Source organism: Ursus americanus, chromosome 10 (genome assembly GCF_024610735.1).
Source record: "Ursus americanus isolate L20-20 chromosome 10, mUrsAme1.1.p, whole genome shotgun sequence".
Lineage (NCBI taxonomy): Eukaryota > Metazoa > Chordata > Mammalia > Carnivora > Ursidae > Ursus > Ursus americanus.
In genome coordinates, this window is record NC_142136.1 from 18,309,525 (window position 1) to 18,336,166 (window position 26,642).

Here is a 26,642-nt window from a genome sequence, read left to right on the forward strand (position 1 = left end):
TTCTTCTGAATTCATACCTGAGACAACTTTTTGTTTCTGATTAAATGCACCACATTTACTTAAATGCACTTTTGTTTTCAAATTCTGCACTGAGCAGTGAAAGAGAGCTGTCTTACTTTGGTGCCACGCTTACAGGACAGTTGCAAAGCACTGGAGCCACCAACTGTTCAAAAGTGGCAATACCCAGCTCACTCAAACCTCCATGGACCGAGAAGTGAACGTCTGCGAGAAACACAAGTCTATGAAGGAAAAAGTGTTTTAAATAATATATACACAATATGTATGATTTCTATTTTAAACTGATATGGTTAGTTCATCCAGCAAAAATATAGTGGCTCGCATTTCAGTAAATTCTAATGGGAAAATAAATGGAAATCGTTCAAGAAAAAAATACTGAAAGTATATAGAAAACTGTATGCAGATGAAGAGATTTCAAAAAAACATTGATGAGTCACATATAATTATGCTGTTTGAAAATTTTAATTGGCAGAAATCAGAAAATAATAAATCTTTCCTGTAACAAAATAAAGCAGATTATATATATATATATATATATATATATATATATATATATATATATATTTAAAAACATGCTTATACGTTTGAGAATATTTTTGTGATTTTAAAAAGTTACCTGTAACGACAGAGTAGAATGAATACTACGGTTCTGCAGGGGCTTTTGGCATGCAGGAGTGTTGCTAATGAAAGTTACGGCTAGTATCAGTTTTCCCAGGGCCGGTGGGTGCTTCATTCAGGACCAGATGGCCTCGCTCTATGGCCACGAGGCCTGATGTACCCCCTTGGCTCCACCAAAGTCCCAGAGTGCCTCCGGCTGGTTTGGTGCAAAGTTTTCCAGGCTTGCTTGGCCTGACGAATAAGGAGGTCCATGGCTTCTGCCTGAGGCTAAGTAACAGAGGCAAAACTGTCAATTTAGCAAACTTAAACCTTCAAATGCCCAACTCTAGGGCCTAGATCCAATCATGGAATCTCAGTCCATCCAGTTTGTCTTCTACAAAGAAGGGCAGGCCATGGCTCTTACCTGTGATGCTTGTGGCCAAAGAGAACCCTGAAAATCCTCGTTGTCATCCACATATAACTGCCAAGCACTAATCTTATTTTTTACAAGCAAAATGAACCTTAGAAATGTGGTGACATCTGAAAAAAAGAAAAAATCCCTGTCACTGTGCTTGGAGAACATCAAAATGAAACATGGCATATTTATCCTGGTGATGGCTTTAGAGGAAGATGCATTACAAAAAGAGGAAGCCTGGCTTCGCAGGCCATTTGAGGAGAAACATGAAAACTGTTCGGAAACTTAAGCTGTCCTTATTTTGAGGCATACATATCTTTAGGCAAACCGAATAATTTTGATGTTTAAAGGGATTTTCTGTGATTTTAAGACTAGTGTGTGATCTTCTCTTTTCCTTTGTGGAGTCAGTCAACCTTCTTAGCAATTTAATATTTTAGGTTTTCTAATTCTGACCTGAATTATACGATAAATAAATCTTTCCTCAGAAAGTTTCTTAGAACTATCAGTTTCTTGGTAATGGTCTATATTCAAATTCATTTAGTATATTTAAAACTTGATACCATCTCAAAGTTTTTTTTCTATTATCTTTTAAATGCATACTTTTGAAACTGTCTCATTTGAAAATGTGCTGTTTATGATGTAATTTTACACTAAGAATTATTCTTAGAAAAAATAACTCTAGACATTTATGGGTAACTAACATGTGTAAAAGCTTTCTAACATATAATATTTATCATCAATATACTTTCAAACAGAAAAACAATAAAGTATTAAAGTATATGTTGCAGGTAGAAAAGATAACCACTCTGTTTAGTGTTATATAGAAGTGGTAGAGATATGATTTCTACCCTAATGGAAACTATACACTAATTGTGTAGGGAAGACTGACATGTGACATGGGAATGAAAATTACAGAGTAAGAGTGGGTGTTAAGCCTTATAATGAATGCCAATGGGTTCAAAGAAGTCTTGATGCAGCGGGAAAGTTATCATTGAAGGGAAGGGACCTGTGAGAGATTTAAAGAATAAATATAACTTGGACAAATGGAGAGAAAGATGTTCCAGGAAATGGAAACAAAAAGAAAGAAGATAAAAATATAGTAATTTGATTTGCCTGTAAAATAATAAGGAAGTACAAGAGGCTAAAAGAAAAATATATATACATATATATGTGAATATATATATGCAATATATATGTAATATATATATATGCACTATATATATTGCATTTATCTTTCAAAATACCTGATTTAAAAGCATCGTCCTCTTAACATTATTAGATAATGTTATTAAAATGGTTTAGCCAAGGGGCGCCTTGGTGGCTCAGTAATTAAGCATCTGCCTTTGGCTCAGGGCTTGGTTCCAGGGTCCTGGGATCGAGCCCAGTGTCGGGCTCCATGCTCCGCTAGAAGCCCGCTTCTTCCTCTCCCGCTCCCTCTGCTTGTGTTCCCTCTCTCGCTGGCTGGCTGTCTCTCTGTCAAATAAATAAATAAAATCTTAAAAAAATAAAATAAAATGGTTTAGCCGAATTTAGTCAGCATTTTGTATGTATGTACTTAAGCATAATCAAAACAAGTTCTAACACCAACATTTATTTGGATAAATTTAAATTTAATTAATGTTAGTTATTGTTCTTTTTCCTTCAACTTACAATAGAATGAAACCAGGCAGCTCCTGGTTCTTGTTCATGGCATTCACAGATATCATCAAAAGAGAATTACTAACTTGGTATCATTATCTTCAAGATTATGATTTTGCCAAAGAAAATTGAACTAGAAGAAACATCCTGCTACTCCCAGAGGAGGTTAGTATGCATAGTTGGAACTCGTCTAGTTTTGTGGGTGAGTGAGAAAGTGCCAAACGTCACCAGGCTGCAAGATCATAGTTTTCTACATTGGTGTGTTTGAGATCAGTTGACAACTAAAATGGCGCCTTGAATTGCTACCTTCAAGAGGTTTTGTCATAACAAGGAATGTAGTATGTGATTGCTGATTTTCCAAAAGACAAGGCTTCACATACTTAAATAAACCTTTTATAAAAGCTTTACTATTGGGAGGATATAACCAATCCAAATTCCAACTCAGTTTGACAGGGAAGAGTTGACTCATGAACTGGGTCATTTGGCAGATATTTCCAGCCACGTGAATAAGGTAAATTCTTTGACTGAAGGCCTTGACATGACATTGTAGATACTGATGGGAAAAAACAAAACAAAACAAAAAAACACTTATAGTTAGGTACAAGTTGCCACTCTGGAAAGAGATACTGAAAGCAACCTTGTAGATGGTCTGTCTCTGGAGAAAATTCTTCAGGCTATGGAAGAAAATGACAGAGTCTTGAAATTTTCACTCTGAGAAGAAATCTGCAGACACCTGTGAGCACCACACTGAAGATGTCTTCTGCATGTTCGTAGGTAGAGAGCAGCAAGTGTTCCTGACTTGCCAAAGAAGAATGAATCAAAAACCACTCCTGTGTCAAGTTTGCATTCCAGCCAAGCAGTGCAGCCTTCTCCTTGAATAAACTTTTTACCTTATTTGATACTTTACTCATTTTCAGTATTTGAAAAAATGTGAGGAAGATATAATTCTTTATGTTGTTTTGTCATCTGTAAGAAGAAAGTCACTTTCTAATATAGTTAATTGGGCTAATGTGTAAACATGGGAAGTCCTTGGATTTCATTAGATTTCAAAGGCCCCAAGACCCATAAAGACTAAGAAGCACTATTTTATAGACATACTACAGAGATGAGGCATATATATTGGTTCTTCTTCGAATATAGTACAGGTGTTGGTGAAAACTGTGTTGCAAGAGATAACTCAGACTAGCTTAAGTAAAAACTGAAGTTTAGTTGCTTTAATAAGTGAGATTTTTCATGGTAAAGCTGAGTCTGGGATTAAAATGATATAGTGAAGTAGTCTTGTACTCATTTGCTCTTACTCCCTCTCTCTTTCCACACTGTGGTAAAACTGGCCACCCACGGATTAGTAATCCCAACAGAAAGCTGCAGCCCTTACCCTGAAGTTATGAAAGTAGAATCCCATGGACTTTTGGGTCAAATGCTTCTCGTGCTACTCATCATTCTCCCTGAGACTGGGACAGGTGTCCCCTTTTATGGTTACAGATAGGTGGAATGATCCCCACTTAACTCACTCCCCATAAGGAAATGGAACTGTCTTACCAGTAACAGAGTAGTAGAAGTGGAGATCTATCCGTTGTCTATCTAGGAAAAACATGCCCTTTACCCCATAGGTGTGAACTGGGTGTGTTGAACGAGCATGACATAAGGATTGTGATCACAGGGACAATTAAGTTCTGTCCCTTACCTTGGCTTGAAAACTTAGTTCAGGTAATCTTCCCTTACCTTGAAAGACTATTTGGACAGGTCCATAACTTTTGTGGTCATTCACTTGCAAAACTTAAAAGTGCTTCAGTTACCCTTAGTAGTAAACACAATTTCAATTTAAAAATTAGACACCCAGTACAAAATATTAAACCAAATCTCAAACTTGATTTAGCATGAACACTCTTTTTTCCCAAGCGTGGATCTGCTCTGTCTGGAGCTATGCCATGGGGAAGGGAGAAGGGGCGTAGAGGGAACAAGGGGTGCATCCTTCTGTTCTCTGATCCCGCCCTTTCTCTCTTCAGAGATTCCTTAACACACTCTCTTACACTGCCCTTGATCCAGTCAGGTAGATGACTCCTCCAGACGATCTTCTACCATTTTGTTCCATACCCTTAGGCCTACGTATGTTCATCTTCATTCTTTCTCTGCTGACATTTTCTGGCCCTTATTGGACAAGATTCACGACATCCTACACGTCCCACCTCTGTTCTTCTGCGCGTATTTGTTATTGTAACATAACTTAGCCTCTCCTGATTAACACACGTGCCAACAACTCTCTCCAATAAAATCTCTTGTCCAAATTCCTTGTACTACACCCTGACTCCTTTTTATATTCCCTAAGGAACAGGTTTTTAGAGATGGCTCCTTTCTAATTCTCCATATGTAAGCTTCATGTTGGCAGAAAATTTTAACTGCTTTGTTCACTGCTTCCTCCCCAGCGCCCAGAATAACAAGTGGCATGTAGTAGGCATTCTGTGTTGAATGAATCAATATGAAGTTGGAGGCTGTCATTTAGGTAATCTGATGTTGATCACTGGTGCCTCTGTCAAAATGGAGACAGGAAAGATCCAGTTATAACATCATATTAGACATGCACAAACAATTCCCACATTTCCTCTGCCTCATAGAGTAAATACAATTATCCCACTTATAACTGAAAATGCACTTACACTTCCCCAGAGGCAGAGAACACAAAATCAAATCCAGCTACTGCGTAAAATGGCATGTCCAGGAGCTCTTAAGAAGCATACTCTTCTTAGTCCAAGGTGCTTTGTCACGTCTGGCAACACTTGACTAAATTATAAGTTTAATCACCTTATGTTCTGATTATCTATTGTTGAGTCACAAACCACTCCCAAACTTCATGGTTTAAAACAATGGCATTTATTTTGTTCATAAGCCTGCAATTCGGAAGGGCTGGGTGGGGGCATGTCATCTCTGCACCTTTCAAGCTGAAAGGGCTTGAAGACTCAGTTATTAACATTTGGTTGATGTCGACTCGCAGGTGAGACAGTGGCTGGGATACGGACGTGTTGATTCTCATAAGGGTACTTAGCTTCCTCAAAGTATGGTGATTTGGTTCTCAGGGTGAGTATCAAGTGGTCCAGGCAGCAGTTATATTCTTTTTATGTGCAGCCTTAAAAGTCACAGTGTCACTTTTTCCACGGTCACAGGCTCTCCCAGATTCAAAGAGAGAAAACACAGACGCCCCCCCCGCCCCACATCTCAATGAACATGTGTCAACACCACACCATAATAAAAGCTTGAAGGATGGGATACATATTATTGTGATCATCTTCGGAAAACACACTCTTCCATACCCCAAAATATCAATTTACAACAATGAAGACAGGCGGAAGTCCCACATTTGGAAAAGGAGCAAAAGTGAAACAACGAATAGTGGTCCCACACCTTACACCATGTCTTGAGGCCAGGAACAGCAAGGCCCATCCTCCTGAGTATCGTTCCTCAGACTGTCAGTCTTGCAGCCACTGGCTGCCCCCACTACAGTCTTACCTGAAAGGGGTTTAGGGAGTAAGTCTCTATCTTTAACAGCTCGCTCTCTCTCTCTCTTTTTTTTTTGTTTGTTTGTTTGTTAGTAGTGGTTCTGAAGCTCTGAGAAAACACAATTAAGAGAAATAATCATCACAGTATTTTCAGGATCCAAGCTTCTCTTGAATTACCTAAAATCTGGGTTGCTGGTCAATTACATTTCTCTTACTTTCACCAGTTAGAGTACTAGTCCACGGTCTGCTTGCCCTCAGATACGCTCATTGCCTTCTTATTCTTCTCAAACATCATAGGCTCTTTCCCATGTTCCCATGTGATCTGCCTTTTGTTAGAAGGAAGAAACCAGGATATTTCTCCCTGTGCGTTGTGTGGCATCTCTAGCTGCCTTTCCTTCATAATCCCATTCCCTAGCAGGGACACTTCATTCTTCCTTTGTTCTCCTGGTGTAGGGAGATGGTACGCCCTGCTTTTGCTCATCTCTGAGTTGACACATCATCCATTTGACTTCTCTCAACGATTCCACCATCTAACTAATTCCACTATTAAATGTCCTTTGTTTCATGGGGTGCCTGGGTGGCTTAGTCGTTAATCCTCTGCCTTCAGCTCAGGGCATGATTCCGGCATTCTGGGATCAAGCCCCACATCAGGTTCCTCCGCTGGGAGCCTGCTTCTTCCTCTCCCACTCCCCCTGCTTGTGTTCCCTCTCTCGCTGGCTGTCTCTCTCTGTGTCAAATAAATAAAGAAAATCTTTTTTTAAAAAAAGTCCTTTGTTTCAAATTCTTAAAAGTACTTAAGTATTATTTAAGCTACTGTTATTCTGACTATTTCAATTATAGCAACTGAATCTACTAATTTTTACAAATTGAATTAAGTCTGTGGAGTGTTCTTTATCTAAATTGTGACTTCTCCCATTGTAAAGTTTATTAAAATAAGCTGATTTATTAAATTAGCTTATTCACGTTCAGAGAAAGGAAGTGTTTACTGAACATTTATTACCAGCAATAGACTTCATAAATCATTCAATTCTCACAATTCAATAAAGTTGGAGAATCACCCTGCTCTTATTTTGAAAAAACTGAAACTAAGATAAGTTAATTAAGCAGCTTATCCAGTATCTGACTCTTTTATTATTCTTTCCATGACACCATACCATGCATTGCCTATTTTATTTTTTATCATTTGTTTCTATCCTGCTTTGAAAATTGCCATTTGATATTTAGTAATAAATTTTAATGTTTAAGCGACCACCTCCAAATCAGATTTATTTGTGTTCTTCATAAGTGCCTTTTCATCTATACTTTGATAAATCAAAGCTTTTAGTTGAGAATTAGATACTGTAGAAATCCAATTAATAATCAATATGGAGGGGGAGTTAAGGCATTTCAGGATGAGTAGACACAAACGAATCACCAATAATTACTTAAAATTTTCACTATTTGCATACTAATCTCATAGAGGCTAAGAAATACACTTAATTTGTAGGAAAAAAAGCCATCATGAATAAATAAATTAGCATTAGTACTGAAATAAACCTGTCATTTGCTTACACAGTAGGTCTGACATTAGTTAGAAAGAAATCATATTGAATTAACACAACATCCTCATGAGTATAAACCATATTGTCAGCTACCATAGCGTCACAGAAGTGCTTCACCATAAAGCGATGGTTTGGCTGCAGCGACATTTGCACTGAAATGAGGAACAGCATCTGAGCTTGTATGGTGTCACCTTGAAACATGTTTGAAAGCTCAGGAATACACATCTTTCATGTATATTTTATTTCATGTAGACTAATTTAGTGACAATTTTAGTTTTTCTGAGTTTCTTTTGGGGAAAGAAAGAAAAAATCTTGAGTGTGAGGATGCAAGCCAAAGAAATGTGTCAAGCTGAAAGTGACAAAAACCTCTGCGGTAGGCAGGATTCTAAGATGTTCCCCAATATTCTGTCTCTGGTCTACACACCCTGCATAATCCCCAAGACTGAAAATTTACTGTGTTTTAATTCTGTGATTAGGTATGACATATGACACCATTAACCTTGAGGTGGGAGGATTATCTTGGGAGGCCTGACCCAATCATATGAGCTCCTCAAAAGTAGAAAATTTTCCTGTGGCTGCTCACAGAAGAGCAAGTGGAAAAAAAAAAAAAAAAAGAAGAGCAAGTGGAGAGATTGAAAGGGCAGTTCTCCATTGCTGAGATGGGGGGGACCTCATGCTCAGGAACTGGGAGCAGCCTCTAGGAGTTTAGAACTGCTCCCAATGACGGCAAGCAGGGAAACCGGGCTATTAGTGCTACCACAGCAAAGTCAGTGACGCCTCCTGTCAATAACAAGGACGAGCTAGGAAAAGCACCTGACCTCCACATGAGAACACGGCTAGCTAACTCCCTGATTTTAGCCCGAGTACAAGCCAGCCATGCTGTGCCTGGACTTCTGACCTATCGGAACGTGAGCTAATAAATGGATGTTGTTATAACTGCTAAATTTGTGGGGATCTGTTACACAGCAATAGAAGAGGACTACATCTCCAAAGGTGGCCTGAACCATCCCCTCCTGCACCCTGGGACAGCATGGGGTTGATGGAACACGGAGGGCTCATGTGCGCAGACCTGCTCCACATGGTCATGTTAGGACTCTCCAGTCTACTCTGAACAACTGGAGTAGCTTACACAGTATGGGCGTTTCATAACTCAGCTTTAGTCCAAAAGCACGTATAGTGTCCCAGCTTACCAAGCACGTTTTGATACAGGGCTTGCATGAGGTTGAAGCTTTACTCCAGCAAGCACTTTTGTCTGTAACCGTATATACATTGGATGATAGAAAAATCCTGTCATAAATTTTGGTCTCCAAATCTGAATCCACTACTCTATAGTAAGATGTGTCATAGTCATTGAAAGGGTGAATTGTATTTTGTAAAATAATCTGCCTTTTTATTGCTTTATTTATTACCAATAAATAGAACTTGAATTTTGGAGAGTTCTTGCTTACAAACTGGCAATTTACAGATATGCAAAAACATAATCCCCCAAACCTAAAATACTGTTCAGTGTTATGCTGACAATTACTTTCTTAACCCAAAGGTAATTGTAAAGCATACTATTCAATTGTTTTGAACCACTTAGCATTCCTGAGAAGTTGGACATAAAAAACGTTTTTTTTTAAATAACATATTTGCTATTGAACATAGTAAATTTTAGAGACACAATTCATTGCCAGCCCTTGCCATCTGCCTTTATCTCTTTAACTATGATGAATGTGAAGCCCGAGAAGCTTATTTAGACAGTGAAGTTACCCTTATTAATAACAGCACATGCCTCATAGTGTTCCAAGTCATACTTCAGTATAAACTGTGTTCTAAGTTTTATTTGTTTGCTTGATAGCTGAAAAAAGAGACATACTTAGCATTACCACTAATATTGGGTGATCAGAACGTGGACACACTTCTGCCACAATGAGAATTTTAAGTATAGTAGACTTCGGTATTTTCCTTAGCCCCCGAATACGAGAAGAATTTTATATACTGCAATGCTACATCAATTATTAACCAAAATGTGGTATGTGGGTTATGTGAGATGACTTTAGATAACAAACCTAAGAGTGTTTTTCACTTAAGTAGATAGTTAGAAAATAATATTATGTGTTGAGTGTAATATTTATGGCAGGTAAAACCATAATGCTGGTTTTTAAAAATTAAACATATTTAAGTAGGAATGAAATGGAGTGAAATAAAATGATTAGGTAAATATTATTTTAAACGTTATACAGACATACCAAAAATTGGGAGAGTGGTTAAAAAATGTTAAAATTTGGGAAATACTGCACTGTTTCTAAACTTTTTACACCTCTATTTGATTTCCAGTTCTAAAATTAATTGTCTTCCTTTACTTTTCCAACATATATTTTCAAAGGCATCAAGTTAATGTCAGCAATTAAATTAAAGAAATTGAAAGCATTTATTTTTGATTACTTGAATATTCTACTAAATGATTCACAAACTACATTCTCCTACATAAAGGCTCTGGATCTGAATTTCTCTGAGTGCTATGATGCGTTTAAAATCCAATCAGGCTCCTCCACTATGAGCCTGCTTCTTCCTCTCCCACTCCCCCTGCTTGTGTTCCCTCTCTCACTGGCTGTCTCTATCTCTGTCGAATAAATAAATAAAATATTAAAAAAAATAAAAATAAAATAAAATCCAATCAGAATAATCTATTTATTTATGAAGTAAATAAATTATGAAATCATAAATAAATTATAAAATTATTTGTGTATGAAACTCTGCTTCATAGGAGTTTAAGTTTTGAAATAAGTACATTTTAATTTAGTTAGTAAAATAGCTGACCATCAACAATCATCACTTACTTATATTGCTTATACTGTATGTTTTTGTATATATAAATATGTATTTTAAAAACACATTTTAGTGTATTACTTATGTATATTAAAGGATTTTCATGTTTATATATTTAGCTGTTATAAATTATATAGCAACTTAATATTTACACTTTGATCAGTATTTGTGACTTGATAATAGAACATACTGATAGATTTTATTAATCAACACTTGTGTCCAGTATAAACAGAAATAAGTCACTTAGTACTTTTGACAATGAGCAAAAATGCTATTTGGTTATGAGATATTTTGCACACCTACAAAATTAGAAGGAGAATTCTCCCATTCCATGCTTAGGGCATATTTTCTGAGTCTTCCCCCAGATTATCAGCAATGCAAATGCACAATGTTTTCTATTGTGGTCTGCCTCATTTAGTGTTAGTCCAGCTATTGCCTCTGTCTACACCGCACTATGTGACTGACACCGAAAGCAATCTTGGGCTGGAGCAACAGAGCTTTCTTATTTAGGTGCACCCTGGGATGCGTTATAATTACATACTCAAGGGAACTTATGCTGAACACAATTTTACATTTACATTATGGACTCTGCCTGCAGGCAGTGACAGTAAAGAATAATGAGATGAAGCCAAAGATTTCTGCAAACTCTTCTCTGCAAAAAAATGGGGGGAGGGTAGACTCAAGGGAAAGAAATACTGTAAATGTTCCATGACAGACAGAAGAAAAATAAAATACTTAATTTGAAAGGAGTGTGAGAAGACTCTGTTAGGGAACAGACTAAGCTGATGTAACAAAGAGACCGATAATGCATTAGCTCACAAAAACAAAGCAAGAAAAATAATCTTCTTTTTCTCTCAAATATCAGTCCAGAGTGAGCAGAAAAGCAGGGCAAGCAGGAGAACCCCTGGACTGCATATTCAAAACTAGCTCAGCAGACTGTGTCCTTAGTCAAGACCCAGGCAAAAAAAAAAAAAAAAAAAAAAAGAGAGAGAGAGAGAGAGAGAGAGAGAGGAGCATACACCTAATTATGTCAAGAGCAAGACTGGGAAGTCACATGTACGCTTTCCCTTTACATCCCATTGTCAAGAACCTACCGTTACTCATTTACAAAGGAGTCTGAAAAATATAGTCTCTGGTTGGGCAAGTACTCACCACAAACTCAAGGAGTTTTATCCTTAAAAGGAAAATGGGCAAAGAATATTGGGAAACAGCAGTCTTGCCTTTGGCCGTTAGGGCCGAAGTATCCACATGCACCAATCTTCCCATACAGAAAGTACAGGCCTCCCCAAAGAATGTAGCTGATAGTTCATCTGGTTATTGTTCCCATTTCAAAATCTAGCATCTCCTAGTGATGTTTATTTCCGTCCACCTGATCTGGAAGTCGATCTCAAGGTCTAGCAATTCACTATCTCATAGACAAGTTACTTGTACTCCCATACATCTCAGTACAAAATGATGAAGTATTGCACTACTATGTATTTACACAAAGGCTATACAAATACAGATTCAAAGGGGCACATGCACCATGATGTTTATAGCAGCATTATCAACAACAGCCAAACTATGAAAAGAGCTCAAGCATCCATCGACTGATGAACAAAAATTTATACTATAACAGAATATTACTCAGCCATCAAAAAGAATGAACTCTTGCCATTTGCAACAACATGGATGGCGCTAGAGACTATTATGCTAAGCAAAATAAGTCAGTCAGAGAAAGACAAATACCATATGATCTCACTCATATGTGTAATTTAGGAAACAAATCAGATGAACGTATGGGAAGGAAAAAAAAAAGAGAGGGAAGCAAACCATAAGAGACTGTTAACTATAGAGAACAAACTGAGGGGTGATGGAGGGAGGTGGGCGGGGGAGGGGCTAAATATGTGATGGGTGTTAAGGAGGGGACTTGTTGTGCTGAGCACTGGGTGTTATCTGTAAGGGATGAATCACTCAATTTTACTCCTGAAACCAATATTACACTATATATTAACTAACTAGAATTTAAATAAAAATTTGCAACAACAAATGATGAAGTAGGATGAAGAGCTTCAATCAAAACAACCATTCCAAAGACAAAAAATGGGAAACACCACAATCACTAGGATATTCTATTCAGCAGGAATTGAGAAGACTTCCTTTTTAGGAGATAAAATAAATTCTTTGGTTAGGCTCTGGTTCTGACTTCTAGAAGGAACACATTTGTCCACTGCTCCCAATGGCCACTGGCTTTACCCCTAGGAGATTCATTCTTTTCATTATCTACTCTGGTATCAGTTTATATAAGTCTGGGTCCAATTAGGAGAGAGAAAACATGCAGTAATTTGGACAAGAGTTTAATATCAAGAATCACTGGGGTGCCTGGCTGGCTCAGTTGGTAGAGCATGTGACTCTTGATATTGAGGTGGTGAGTGTGAGCCCTGTGTTGGGTGTAGAGTTTACCTTAAAAATAAATAAATCACATCTAAAAAAATATCAAGAATCACTAACTAAACAGGGGTTTGGAAGAATGAGGAATTGGCTAGTAAGAAGTAAAGAGAAGCCCAAAGAATATAGGAATAGCAGATATAAGGAACAGCTACCATCCCTATGGCTGAGATAGAGCTCTAAGGAAGAAGTCCCCCCAAAAGACTGAGATCTAGACCTTGTTAAAAGTGTCATCATGGCTCACTGAATGGCAGAGAAGTCACTGTGGGATTGAGCCAGTAGAATTTACCAGAAATCCACCCCTGATATGTTAGGGATAATAATTCATGGGGAGGGTCTTGCCCTAGGTATTCCACTGCCCGATGGAACTATTACTTCTGGATGCTGCTGACCATTATATGCTGAAGGAGATGGACAATGGAGAAGAGCCTGCCAGGTGGGCACCAGAATGAGAAAAGAATACCTCTTTCAAGCCCCAGTAACTTTAGGCTTCTTAATGCAGGGGACAAGCTGGGGAGGGGATGTTATTGTAATGGTGAATGTAATTTATCTTGATCACTATGAGCTAGAGTTGCTGGTACAAAATGAGGTGAGTGAAGAGTGTATACTGAGCCCAGGGAATGCACTAGGGTGTCTGTGGCTTTTATGCTCATTGATCATGATGAATGGGCAATTATACCAACCACAGCCCAAATATGATAAAGTAAGGGGTCAGACTTTTTAGGGGTGAAGGCTTGGATAATTCCACCAAGCAAGCAACCAAGATCAGCCGAAATGCAAGCCTAGAGACAAGATCAAGAAATCTAGAAAATGTGGTGGAAGAAAGAAATGATAAATATCAAAAACAGAGGCAGGACCAGCAGCAGTAATAGGACTGCAACTTATTTCAGTAATCCTGTCACGTTAAGTGTGCTGAGATTGTGGCAAGTCATAATTTTACAGGAACTCTACAATGGATTGAGATTAATGCAGGACACAAGCAGATCTGACTGGTGCAAAGGGCGTGCTGTTGGACATCTCCTGTGCACCATTTTAAATCTCCTTGATGACACTTCATATTCCAGCCACTTGTGAGGCAAGGAGATCTACACAAACTGACCAGCTTTAGAGAACACACAGACAATGTCTCATCTTGGCTCTGTGCTATGTATCTCTTTCTGCCCAAGGGGAATGCAATGGATTTCAGTATGTATGTGCTTTTTTTCTTCCAAGTTTTTATTTAAATTCCTGTTAGTTAACATACAGTGTAATAGTTTCACGTGTAGGATTATAGTGATTCATCACTTACATACAAATCCTGGTGTTCATCCCAAGTGCCCTCCTTACCCATCACCCATTTAACCCATCCCTCCCCACCCCCCTCCAGCAACCCTCAGTTTGTTCTCTATAGTTAAAAGTCTGCTTTATGGTTTGCCTCTCATTCTCTTTTCCCATGTTCATCTGTTACGTTTCTTAAGTTCCACATGAGTGAAATCATATATTTGTCTCTCTCTGACTGACCTATTTTGCTTAGCATAATACTCTCTAGCTCTACCCACATCATTGCAAACAGCAAGATTTCATCCTTTTTTATGGCTGAATAATATTCCAGTGTGTGTGTGTGTGTGTGTGTGTACACACATCTTCTTTATCCATTCATATAAACTCTTTCCATAATTTGGCTATTGTTGATGTTTCTATAACCACCAGAGTGCACGTAACCCCTCAAAGCAGTATTTTTGTATGCTTCAGGTAAATACCTAGTAGTGCAATTGCTAGATCATAGGGTAGCTCTATTTTTAGCTAACTCTGCATCCTTGCAGACAGCTGTTGTTTCCTGTGTTGTTAATTTTAGCCATTTTGACAGGTTTGAGATATCTCATTGTAGTTTTATTTCCGTGACAATGAGTGATGTTGAGGATATTTTCATGTGTCTGTTGGCCATCTGTATGTCTCATTTGGAGAAATGTCTGTTCATGTCTTCTGCCCATTTCTTACCAGATTCTTAGGTTTTTAAAAAAGATTTTATTTATTCATTTTAGAAAGAGAGAGAGTGCGAGTGAGCAGGGGCAGGAGCAGAGAGGGAAGGGGAGGGACAAGGAGAGAGAAACTGAAGCTGACTCCACAGCAAGCCGGACACAGGCTCCATCCCAAGACCCTGGAATCGTGACCTGAGCTGAAACCAAGAGTCAGTCCAACACTTAACTGAGCCACCCAGGTGCCCCAGGATTATTTGGCTTTTGGGTGTTGAGTTTGGTAAGTTCTTTAGCGATTTTGGATACTAACCCTTTATCAGCTATGTCATTTGCAAATATCGTCTCCCATTCCATAGGTTGCCTTTTAATTTTGTTGACTGTTTCCTTCGCCAAGTAGCAGCTTTTTATCTTGATGAAGTCCCAATAGTTCATTTTTGCTTTTGTTTCCCTTCCCTTGTTTCCCTTGCATCAGGAGACATATCTAGTAAGTTGCTATGGCTGAGGTCGAAGAGGTTGCTGCCTGTGTTCTTCTCTAGGATTTTGATGGTGTCCTCACATTTAAGTCTTTCATCCATTTTGAACTTCTTTTTGTGTTTGATATAAGAAAGTAGGCCAGCTTCATTCTGCATGTTGCTGTCCAGTTTTCCCAACACCATTTGTTTCAGAGACTGTCTTATTTCCATCGGATAGTCTTTCCTGCTTTGTAGAAGATTAGTTGGCCATATAGTTGTGGGTCCATTTCTGGCTTTTCTTTTTTTTTTTTTTTTTTACAGATTTTATTTGTCAGAGAGAGAGAGTGAGAGAGAACACTCCTACTGAACAAGGAGCCCGATGCAGGACTTGATCCCAGCATCCTGGGGTCATGACCTGAGCCGAAGGCACTTAACCAACTGAGCCAGCCAGGCATCCCTGGCTTTTCTATTCTGTTCCACCAATTTATGTGTCTGTTTTTTGCCAATACCCATATATATGTGCTCTCCAGAAGAGTGTGGTGGTTAACAGCCTGGAGTGATTTCAATAGGACAACCTATAAGGACAACCAATGAGAAAAACAAGTCCCCCTTTTGCTCTCAAGGCAGACAGTTTTGGAATGCATTTCATAAGGGTATCCTGAAGGTTTCATGGGATGGAATACTAGGCAATTTTAGTAGTGACCAACTTTCACTTTACTCCCCTCCCCCTCATTCCTGCTCTGGGAGTCATTTCTAAGATAAACTACTTGCCTGTAGGCCTTTGTCTCAGATTTGAATATCAGTGCAACCCCATTTAAGGTAGAAAACTCCTCTCCAAGATGATGCCTAGAAACTGGGTTCCCTTCACTCTGTTGCTCTCTCAACCCTGGAGTTCCACTCTGCTTGTCTGCACAAAGCTGACTCACCAGCACCATGTCCATATTTCATCCCAAAGATGGGAAAAGAGAGAGGAAGATAAGCACCTTGCTTTAAAGGAAGTGACCTAGAAGATACACGTGTCACCGTGTTTACTTATCATTGGCAAGAACTTTGTCACTTGGCCACTCCTACCGCACAGAAGCAAATAGTCTCCAGCTGGGCAGCCATGTGCCAGGTAAAACTTTGCTGATCCTGTGCCTAGATGGCGGATGGGAAAACAGATTTGGAGGTGAAACAGACAGTCTCTGTCATAAAATTAAATAGAAAATGTAGTAATGCATATTAAGAATTTTCTGAAAATATTCCCTCCACCAAGTAAAAATGCCTGGGTATCACGGCACAGAAATAAGCACCAGTACGACCCATGCCTGACACTAATTCTGACATTTCTCCCAACCAGCATACACTGTATTTACTTGCCACTTGTTTTTCATTTTCCCTGAATTATCAACACCCATCTTTTGCCTGTTCATTTCTTAAGAGAATTTTGTGGTCTTTTATTATGATTACTTTTTATATTAAGAATAGTAACTTTCACTTTTATTGTTATTATTTCATTTCCCCTTTTTTGTTTCAAACACTTTTTGGTGTAGGGTATTTTAATTTTGGTTCTGGCATTTTCTTATTTTTGGGTTCTTATGTATATGACGGCTGCTGAAGGCCTATTTATTTTGTTCCACTGATTTATCTTCACTACTGCCAGTGTTTCTCATTTTATTAGTCTAACTTCATAAAACATTTAGTGCCTCATATATTTCCCAAGTTGTTCACCTTCTTCCCATCTTCCCACCTGTTTGTTCTTCCAGATGGACACTGGAATTATTTTTGCCAGGTCCAAAAGTAAATTCCACTGACTTTTTATTGGAGCAGTGTTGGCTCAATAATGCACTACAGGAAGACTGATATATTGCTGTTTTTCTCATACAGAAACCTGGCTAGCACTGTTTATACAACTTTTTATGAATTACAATGACGTTTAAATTTTTCTTTCACTCTCCAGGTCTCAAGACTTTTTTCTAGATATTTTATACTGTTTATACTATTTTGCAGCCTTTAACAATTTTTTGTAACATGAATATGCTAGTACCAGGAAAACCATTGGCTTTTTAATTTTAGGTTAAATCACGTCACCGAAGTCTCTTTATTAGTCCTAGTAATTTTTCTGATTTTCTTTGGGTTTCCATGGAAGACAATCATTTTTAAAGCTGATAATGATAATTTTGCCTCCACTTTTCCAATAGGCGAATTACTTCTGTGTTCTATTTCATTGAGTTTATTCAATACTACGAAAGCAAAGCTAAGTCACTGCGGTGACAGCAACTATTTTAATATACTATTAAGTTTGTTCCAATGTTATTTGCATTATATTTATGTAGTTATTTTGCATCTGTCATAAGTGAGATTATCCTCTATTATAGTTAATAGTATTCTCAGATTTCAGTGCTAACTTGAAGAAATGCATTAGGAAGCCTTTTATTTTCCTCTATTCTTTCAGGGTTTGTAACAGCATTGGAATTGGTTCACCCTCAGAAATTTAAAACAACTCAATACCCCAAATTCTTTAGGCTCAAAGTTTTTGATGGGAGTTTATTTAGTTACATTTTAAAGTATTTCTTGGTTACTGATCTATTAACATCTGTGCTTTTTAAATCATTTTTGGTAATATATTTTCTCTAGAAAAATCATTGACTGCATCAAGATTATCAATTTTTAGCATAAAATCCACATTAATTTTTACTTTTTTCTTTTAAACTAGGGCTTTAAAATCCAAAACAAAAAATAAAATGAAAGTGCAGGAAAATAAAAAAATTACTGAAAAAAAAATCTCACCACTAAGGTAACATTGCAATGGACATTTTCACATATATTTCTCTTAGCTTTCGGGTGAGAGTACTTTATACAATTCTTTGCATAATTTTTATAGAAATTATACTTATTTTTTTCTGATTATAACAAATGTGGTTATTCTACAAAATTTGAGAAAGGTATAAACTCAGGATATTAAAACTGCCTTAAATTTTTCTGTTCAGCAATAGGTAATGTTAATATTTTACTATTTCCTTAAATTTTGTTAGCATAATTGTCATAATGCATAAACTTATCTGAAAGGCAGTACAGTAGTTAAGAGAACTGGTTCTAGAACCAGACTGCCTAGATTTAAGTGCTGGCTCCTTCACTTATCAGCTTTGTGAATGGGGTCAGCTCTACAGCTTTCCTGCCTCAGTTTCCTCATCTGTAAAATAAGAACAGTATGATAGCAGTTATCTCCTAGTGTTACTGTTAGAGTTAAAGAAATACCCAGTGACCGACACTAGGTAATTGTTGGCTACCACTATGTTTAACTAGACATAAGGACATTCACAAGTCCCCTGAAGGATGAAGAGCTGAATAAATTGTCTAGGCAAAATTACTCAAGCCACTCCACATACATTTTAAGGTTAGAAAAAGTAATTCTTCAAGTTTCACATGATGAAATGAGGCACGTGGCGCTGCCCTGTGCAGCTCTGCAGCAGGGGAGCCTGATGTGTTTATTACTAGTTTCAGCAAAGAAACTAAATAAATGAGTAGGAATGGAGTGGCTGTAATTGCCTGGCTGTGGAGGCAAGGTTCAGAGAATGAGGCGGCATACAGGTCCTTCTGTATGGATCCAGTTCATCCCAGCAGTGAGGATGGGCTATTTCCTCCTCTCACTGTAGCCTGGGTTCAGAGGTTAGAGTCTGTGGTGGCCACAACTCCTCTCACTCCTCCTGTTAACTACCACCTCTTTTTTTCTAATCCACTCGCTCTATTAAATGATCCTAGACCAAACTTTTCCAATAATGCTTTCTTAATATCATCCGTCTCTAATCCCATGTACACATGTAGTAAGAATGAATTTCAGCTACAAGTTCAGGCCAGGAAGAGTTTTTCCACACCTACTTCTGGATATGAGGCCATGTCTGCCATTGCTGGGTTGTGTCTTATTCATGACTGAAGGCCTTTTCAAGCAGGATAATCATTCAGGTGAGCAGGAATCTTCACACTCTCATGCCTCCTTAAATGCATAGGAATCATTCTGCCTCTCTGTCCTGCCACCAATGAGTGGCAAGAAATCTGGTGAGACTTTCTCAGGCCCGTCACCTGAGTGAGGTGGCAAGCTTGTCTGTCAAATTCCCAATACAACTGGGATTTCTTTTACCTTCTACCTGTGCCCAATGCCTCAAAAAACAGGAGTGAGCCATGGGGTTTCTGTACTCTTTCCTCCCTTCAACCCAGTCGTCCACATTCCAGGAATCTTTCCTGGTCTTGACACACAAGAAGCTTTTCTTTGACATCGTTATGCAATCTTTTAAACTCACTGTTGGGGCGCCTGGGTGGCACAGCGGTTAAGCGTCTGCCTTCGGCTCAGGGCGTGATCCCGGCGATCTGGGATCGAGCCCCACATCAGGCTCTTCTGCTATGAGCCTGCTTCTTCCTCTCCCACTCCCCCTGCTTGTGTTCCCTCTCTCGCTGCCTGTCTCTATCTCTGTCAAATAAATAAATAAAATCTTTGAAAAAAAAAATAATAAGAAATAAACTCACTGTTACTTGGCCATGGGTTCATGAGATTAAAAAAATCTTTGAAAGACCTTTATTTAATCTCAGATAAAGATGGCATCCAGATTAGACACCACGAAAACTCCAGGAACTTTGAAGTTGAAATGGCTAGGAAATATGAGATGGTTCAACAAATACGCAGTTAATTCAGGTGAAGTAAGTTAATGAATCTGGTAGAAAATAATCTTGGTCTTTGTCATGTGTTTCAAAATATACTATTGTTTTAAATAATACTTTTGCCTCTGAGTTTTTCATATGAATGTAAAACATCCCAACTGAAACTAAAAATGTATTGTTTACCTTGATAGCTCCACAAATACTTAACATTTTGTAAGGATGGGTTAATGATTACTAGACAAAACCCTTAACCATGTGCATATCACTGATGACTGATAAATGATATAATATAGATGACAAGGGAGGAAAAAAGGAAGGTAGGAAGGTAAGGGGAGGGAGAGAAAAAAGAAAGGGGAGGAGAGAAAAAGAAAAGGAGGAAGAGAAGGAGAATGGGAGTAAAGGAGGAAGGGAGGCAGGGAAGAAAGAGGGGAAAAGAATGCAGGGCTATTCCTGAAACAAAAACTCCTAAAGACCTAGGAGACTAAAGGTCTGCTGTCATTAAGTAAATTTTCTAAAAATCAGTTTATTCATTTTATCCTCTATGGTCATCTCCGTGATCAAATTTGCCAGGCAATTGCTTAATTCCACTTGGGTTTACCTTTGCAAACAGTTACTGGGTCAACATAAAAAACTCAAACAGTTTCAAAAGTGGGACATTTTGAAAGCATTTTGTTTGCTAACACAAATATACCTTATGGTTAACTATTTAGTAGAAATTGATTTCCTCAAATTTGGCCCAATTATTTGATGAGTTTAAGACAAAACAGCGTCAGCAGCCCTTAATAATACATGGGTGAAGTGTAAAAATCAATCATTGATCTCAAAATTGTCTTGTCTTAGTAGCACACGCTGTCTTTAGCATTCTATTTTTTTTTAAAGTGGGCAAAGGTCAAGACTAAGTCATTCTCAGCTACTTAAAATAATGGCATTATATAACATGCTTATTTAATTTCTGTAATGTAACCTCACTAAATATCAAACTATGACTGTAATGTTTTTCTGATATTTTTAAGGTTCATCAGTGCTTCCTTATTTCAGATCTATCATCATCCAGAACTGGAAATGTGTAAGGAACTTCCAATTTAAAGTTAAATTACATGACTGTCTAAATATAATGCTGTCCCTTAATTTCTTTTCAATAAATCAAGTGAATACAAAGTAATAACCTTATACAAAAAAATAAAAATTACTTTTGGATGGCATCCTTTTGGAGACAGACCTAAGATTAAAATACTATAGCAGGCTTTAAGTATCAGCAGGGCTGGATGAGTCTTTAAAATGAATGTGTTTTGGGTCTTTGATATTTTAGTATTCCATCACCACTTTAAGAGGGCAAAGCTCTTCTATAGTGGTGAGAAGTCTCAAATTCTGTATAAGCAAGAAAATCAGAAACTTATTCTCTGACAGTAATATCGATCGATCATGACTGAATGGTCTCACTTGGTACTAAACTGCACATTCCATCTTTGGCTGGAGAAATTTGTAAAACCCGAGATTCTTCATATTAAACAGGGAGCAACATCCCATGACCAATTCAGTACATGTGATTACCATATTTATGTCCGCTCAATTAGATCTGCCCTTCTAATTACCCATGTGCTAGAACGTGTGCCAAATCCACACTGTATCAGTCACTGCCCCTGAGCTCAGGTAGCACTTACTTTCTTAGCCTTTTATTTAGTATCAGTTACCTCTTCATTTTACTAATTCTAATTTACACATGTGAGATTTATCCTAGAATCACTGACATTCTTGAAGACACATAGACTTTAGGATAGGGTTATGAATATATACTCTCACAAATACTTATCAGTTCTTGCAGCAGCTTACTTCCCAAGGACTACAGTGATCTGGTGAACAGCAGTAGCAGAAAGCAAAGAGTGGTCCTGACATCATGGGCCCAATTCCCATTTCATCCATGACAAAGCAGGAAACCCGTTTGTGAGTTACTTCTGCATGAAATCTGCTCTGAACCCTGTCACATTATGACCCACTAGTAAAGTTCCCAGAAGCCACCAGGTCATGACTGCACTCCATTCAGTCACCCATCAGCTTACACATCCCATGCAGATGCACAGATAACTCTTCTTTTACGTACAGTGCCCCTCCCCACTGCCATATGCAGACTGTTCTTCTTCTATACTTTACATCAAAGTAAGCATAATCTTCAGATTCTGGACAAAATTTGACATCAGATGAGGAATTTAAGGATGGTGTGGAAATCTACTGCGGTGAATCAGAAAATACCCTAATTGTAAGATAATATTTGCAAGTGATCTTTGATTCTTTCAACAGGTACTTACCAAATGCCTATTTTGCATTCATTTTGGGGAATACAAAATAGAATCTGCTTGTCGTTTACAAGGAGCACACTTACAATAGACAGTATTGCCGGGCCAGAGAGCACTAAAGCAAGGGCCAGGACTTACCTTTGAACATGGCCAAACCACTACCTGCCTCATTTCCAACGGCTACAAATAAAGCTTGCAGGTTATAAAACTTAAGTTTAACTGTTTGAGCCAAAACACAAAACTACTTAAAAATATTTTCTGTGCTGAATTGCTATTAAAATCCTCTTGCTTTTGTTTCCTTTCTTGTCTTTTGCTTTGTGGGTTACTTTCTTAGCACTTTTCCTAGTAATTTCAAAGTTTAGTGTTTTATTCTGACTAGACGCTTTGAAATGAAAATATCAAACCTTTTCTGTACTCTAACAAAGCAAAGTATGAACTGCTTATTTACCTTCTGTCTCCAATGGCTGATTTCCCAGTTTTTGCTAAGTTTGAGGTTTTTACACCCTGATGATCTCATGTCCTATATCTCCATTTCTTAAAGCAGTTATTTACATGTTTTATTGGCTAACAAATACTGATTTCATGGCTTCCCCATCCTGGAGGTCCTTCTTTAAATAATGTTAGCAGACTGATATAGTTCAATTTTTTTCTAGAACAGGTTTGTGAGAAATATACCATAAACCCTTTTTATCTGACAAAATGTTTTACTCAGCAAGAATGACAGACAACAGGGTAGTTATTGAATTTATGAATAATCATTTTCTCATTGATCCTCTATAAAACGGACATCCAAATACCACAGAGGAAAATTCTTAAAACAGTCATTGTTAAAAAAAGTATTTTCCTTAATTCGTTTACTTAAGCTCAGTCAGAATAAAATCTTAAATAGTTAGGCAGGCCTGGGACTCTAACACTGTCCAAAAGTGACATAATTTCATGAGGAGTGGACACATGGCACACAAAACGGCACCCCAAAATATCCCTGCCCTAAACCCTGGAACCTGCCAAGTTTACATGGTAAAGGAGAGTTAAGGCTGCTAATCAGCTAATCTTAGAATAAGATTATTTTGGGAATAGCTGGGTGGGTTCAATGTCCTTAAGTTGCCAGAGTTAAGTGGAAAACGGTGGCCCAGGAGGAGGTCAGAGACTTGATGACAGAGGTCAGAAAATGATGTGCAGACTCGGCTTATGGCTGCCGGATCAGAGATGGAGAAAGGGTCTGTGAACCGAGGAATGTGAAGGAGGCTCTAGAAGATGGAAGAGGCAACGGCTCCTCTCCCAGAGCCTCCAGAAAAAGAGCCCTGCTAACACCTTAATTTTAACCTAGTGAGACCTGTGCTGAGACCCCTGACTTACAGAACTCTAAGAAAATAAATTTGCATTGTGCTTTGAATGTAACAAGTGAAAGAGACCCAAGTAGGGTAATGAAAGCCTCTTCAGGTGACATTTAAAATGAAACCTAGAAGCAGCTTAATCAGCCACATCACATGCAGGTTGAAGGGCATCTTAGACCTGGTAATGAATGTCTGCCTCTTTGACATGTGCTCAAATTGTCAGCTTACCTGAAAATTCTCTGCCTTCCTTTTCCCACCCCTCCCCCCTTCACTGAAATCCCACTGTTTGGTGGCAGCCAGGAAGAATCCCTCTGCCCTTGGTGCTGTGCTTGCCATCCTTTTTCCCTTATTCACCCACACTCCGCTAGGTATCCTGCATGCTTCTGGGAGATAAAGCGGTTGTCTATGAAGATGCGGCAAAAGGACCAGGCCTGAACCTTTTATCCCTCATATTATTTCAAGTGGGTCTGACACCTGAACTTATCCAAGCCAAGCAACACTTAAAACCGTTTTTAAGTTGGTGCAAATGCAGAATCGTTTTTGGCTGGTTGTAAACCTGTACCCTTAGGACAGCTATTTATCTCCCTGACCAAGGTGGGAAAGCTAAAGACAAATTTGCCTAGGTTACTAACGGGGGAAGCTGGTACTTGAACCAGCAGGTTTCCCTTTTAAACACTACTCTAGGACTCTTTAAGTAGCTCCTTAAATTTCTCAACCAGTTCACCAGTACCACTTGGTGACTTCAAACAGTCTTCAAACTGGAGTCTGCACATTCCTGGAGCCCAAACTACAGACATGTGTAGTTTTTAAAAAATAAAAATTACCATACCAATTTCTATATGTTGTTCCCTAAAATTAACCTGAGAAGGTACCAGGTTTCCCTTCCTCAACTTCTTTACTACGAACCTTTCCTTACACCACAAATATTCCTGAGGCATTTGGCTTTACAGGGCGTCAAAGACAATTCTGAATTTCATAAAGGCCCAGTTATACCAGTGTAAGCCTTCTTTGTATTCCTCACACTTTCTGCTAGTGGTGAAACTTTAAAGTTAGAACACCATATGTTATTTTGGTATGCACTGTGACATTTTAAGAATGCTGAATTGCTTGATAACCAAAAAAAAGTGGGTAACAGTGATAAAATACTACAAGACAGAGCTTTACTTCATTCAGGCAACAAAATCATGCTGAGAACTAACCTGCCACTAAGCACCACCTCACATCGAGCTTACCTTCCTCAGTATCAGTGTGGCGAGTACACTCCTTTACCCCCGTAGTCTGAATGTCAGTTGCTCATTTTGTGAGAACGGAGTCAAGTTCGGCATTTACTTCCATCACCAAAACACTGCCATACAAATGGAACATAAAAGGGAAAGATTTCCATTTTCCTGAAGCTTCAGACACTTAAGATTCTCATTCTTGCTGGATTACTAGATGCTGTATTTAGTTACATCTCCCACTCACCAACCTACCTGAATCCCTTCTGCCAGATATTTGATAGATTATCACTAATGTACTGTACAATTACCCCTTTGCTAAATCCAGTATGTACTAAAAGATGAAGGTGTTTGGTTTTAACTTCCACTGGGCCAGTCTCATTTAAGCAGTCATATTCACCTGTGGGCACTTCCACTCCTTTCTACAAGACTTATTTTATGCTGAGTACTGTTTCAGGTGTTGAATATGCATCAACGAGCCACTTTTAAATCCCTACCTTCACAGAGCATCCTAGAAGGGAGTAGGGGCATATGATTTTAAAGAGAGAAGCTACTTCAGGTTTGGGAAAAGGCCTCAGGATCCTCCATTTCTAACAAGATCCCAAGAGAAACCACTAGTCCTGTATTAGGAAAAGCTACCTAGAGAAGGAAAAGAGAGTATGTAGTTAACAGAACTAGTCTGATCTGGTACTTGTGTGGACCAGAAACAGGATTAAATCACATAGCTGAAGGGACAGTTTTTCCAAGCTAAGGGAAGAGCAAATGCAAAGTCCACGAAGAAAACGTCAGCCTGGGGAGTTGAGTGGGGATGAGGGAAGACAGAGCAGTTTTAAAGTCTTGTACAGAGGATTAATGAGTGAGCTGGGGGACTAATCATATCCCAGATTTTAAAGGAAGTGATCTATACTATTATCATGAACAGTATAGGTAAGGGCAGAATCAGTTCAGAAATATTCAGAACATGGCAGAAACTACATCCTTTCTGTTTAAAATTAGAAATTTAGATATCAAAGAACATGAGATGGTGCAAATTGACAATTCTTTGGAGAGAAAATTATTTGTCCAGAATGACCTACAAACCAGTGTGACCACAAATTTTAACTCCCAAGGAGATCTATGTCCAGCACAAAGACTCAGTTGGACTATCACTGGAGCAGAAAGGGGTTACTATTTACCACATAAAGTTGGGAGAAAGGAAAAGCCTATGGATTCAGAAGCAAATTTAAGGCTGGCACCAGCTAAAAGGTTTATGCCAAGCAAAAGTCATAAAACAAAGTATACGAAACACAAAATGTGTATTCTCTATTCCTATTCAGCATTCCACCTCCACAAATTCCAAGGTACTGCTTTGATGTGCTGAATTCACAAAGCTCATCATTCTGAACAATTTAGAGCAGCAGTTAATATTCTTAAAACACACAGTTCAAAATCAACCAATTTCTCAAAAAGTTTGTCTTCCTGGCATCCAGCCCTACTGTTTCTGGATTCATTCTTACGCATCTGAATTAAAGTTCTAGGACTCTGTATTTTGAAAAGTTATCTTTGGTAATTATAATGCCCACTATCGTTATAACCGTATCTTGTAAATGTATAACCACGCTGGATTCCGGCAGTGGTATTCCCTAAACACGGCCTTTGAATTCTTGACTTGTTGAGGAATTTAACTGGACTTTTAAGGTACCCAGTGGTTCAAGCAGCATATACCCTCAACCTGAACAATTTTCATCTAGTCTTGCCAACATTCTTAAAGTCCAAGCTTACCCTATCTGTTGGTATTCCCACACAGATTACACTTCAACCAAGTACAGGAGGACTCCTTTAAA

At 38.3% G+C, this 26,642-nt stretch overlaps 1 long non-coding RNA gene across 1 annotated transcript in view; it reads right to left on the reverse strand.

The window, feature by feature from the left end:
- Positions 1 to 622: 622 nt before the first annotated feature.
- LOC123801100 (uncharacterized) overlaps positions 623 to 26,642 on the reverse strand; it is a 33,746-nt gene continuing 7,726 nt past the window's right edge. The window contains exons 3-6 of the long non-coding RNA XR_006782106.2: positions 24,835 to 24,947; positions 2,275 to 2,503; positions 1,040 to 1,155; positions 623 to 903 (exon numbers count right to left, since the gene is read on the reverse strand). This is a non-coding gene — a long non-coding RNA (uncharacterized LOC123801100). The remainder of the gene's footprint in view (positions 904 to 1,039; positions 1,156 to 2,274; positions 2,504 to 24,834; positions 24,948 to 26,642) is intronic.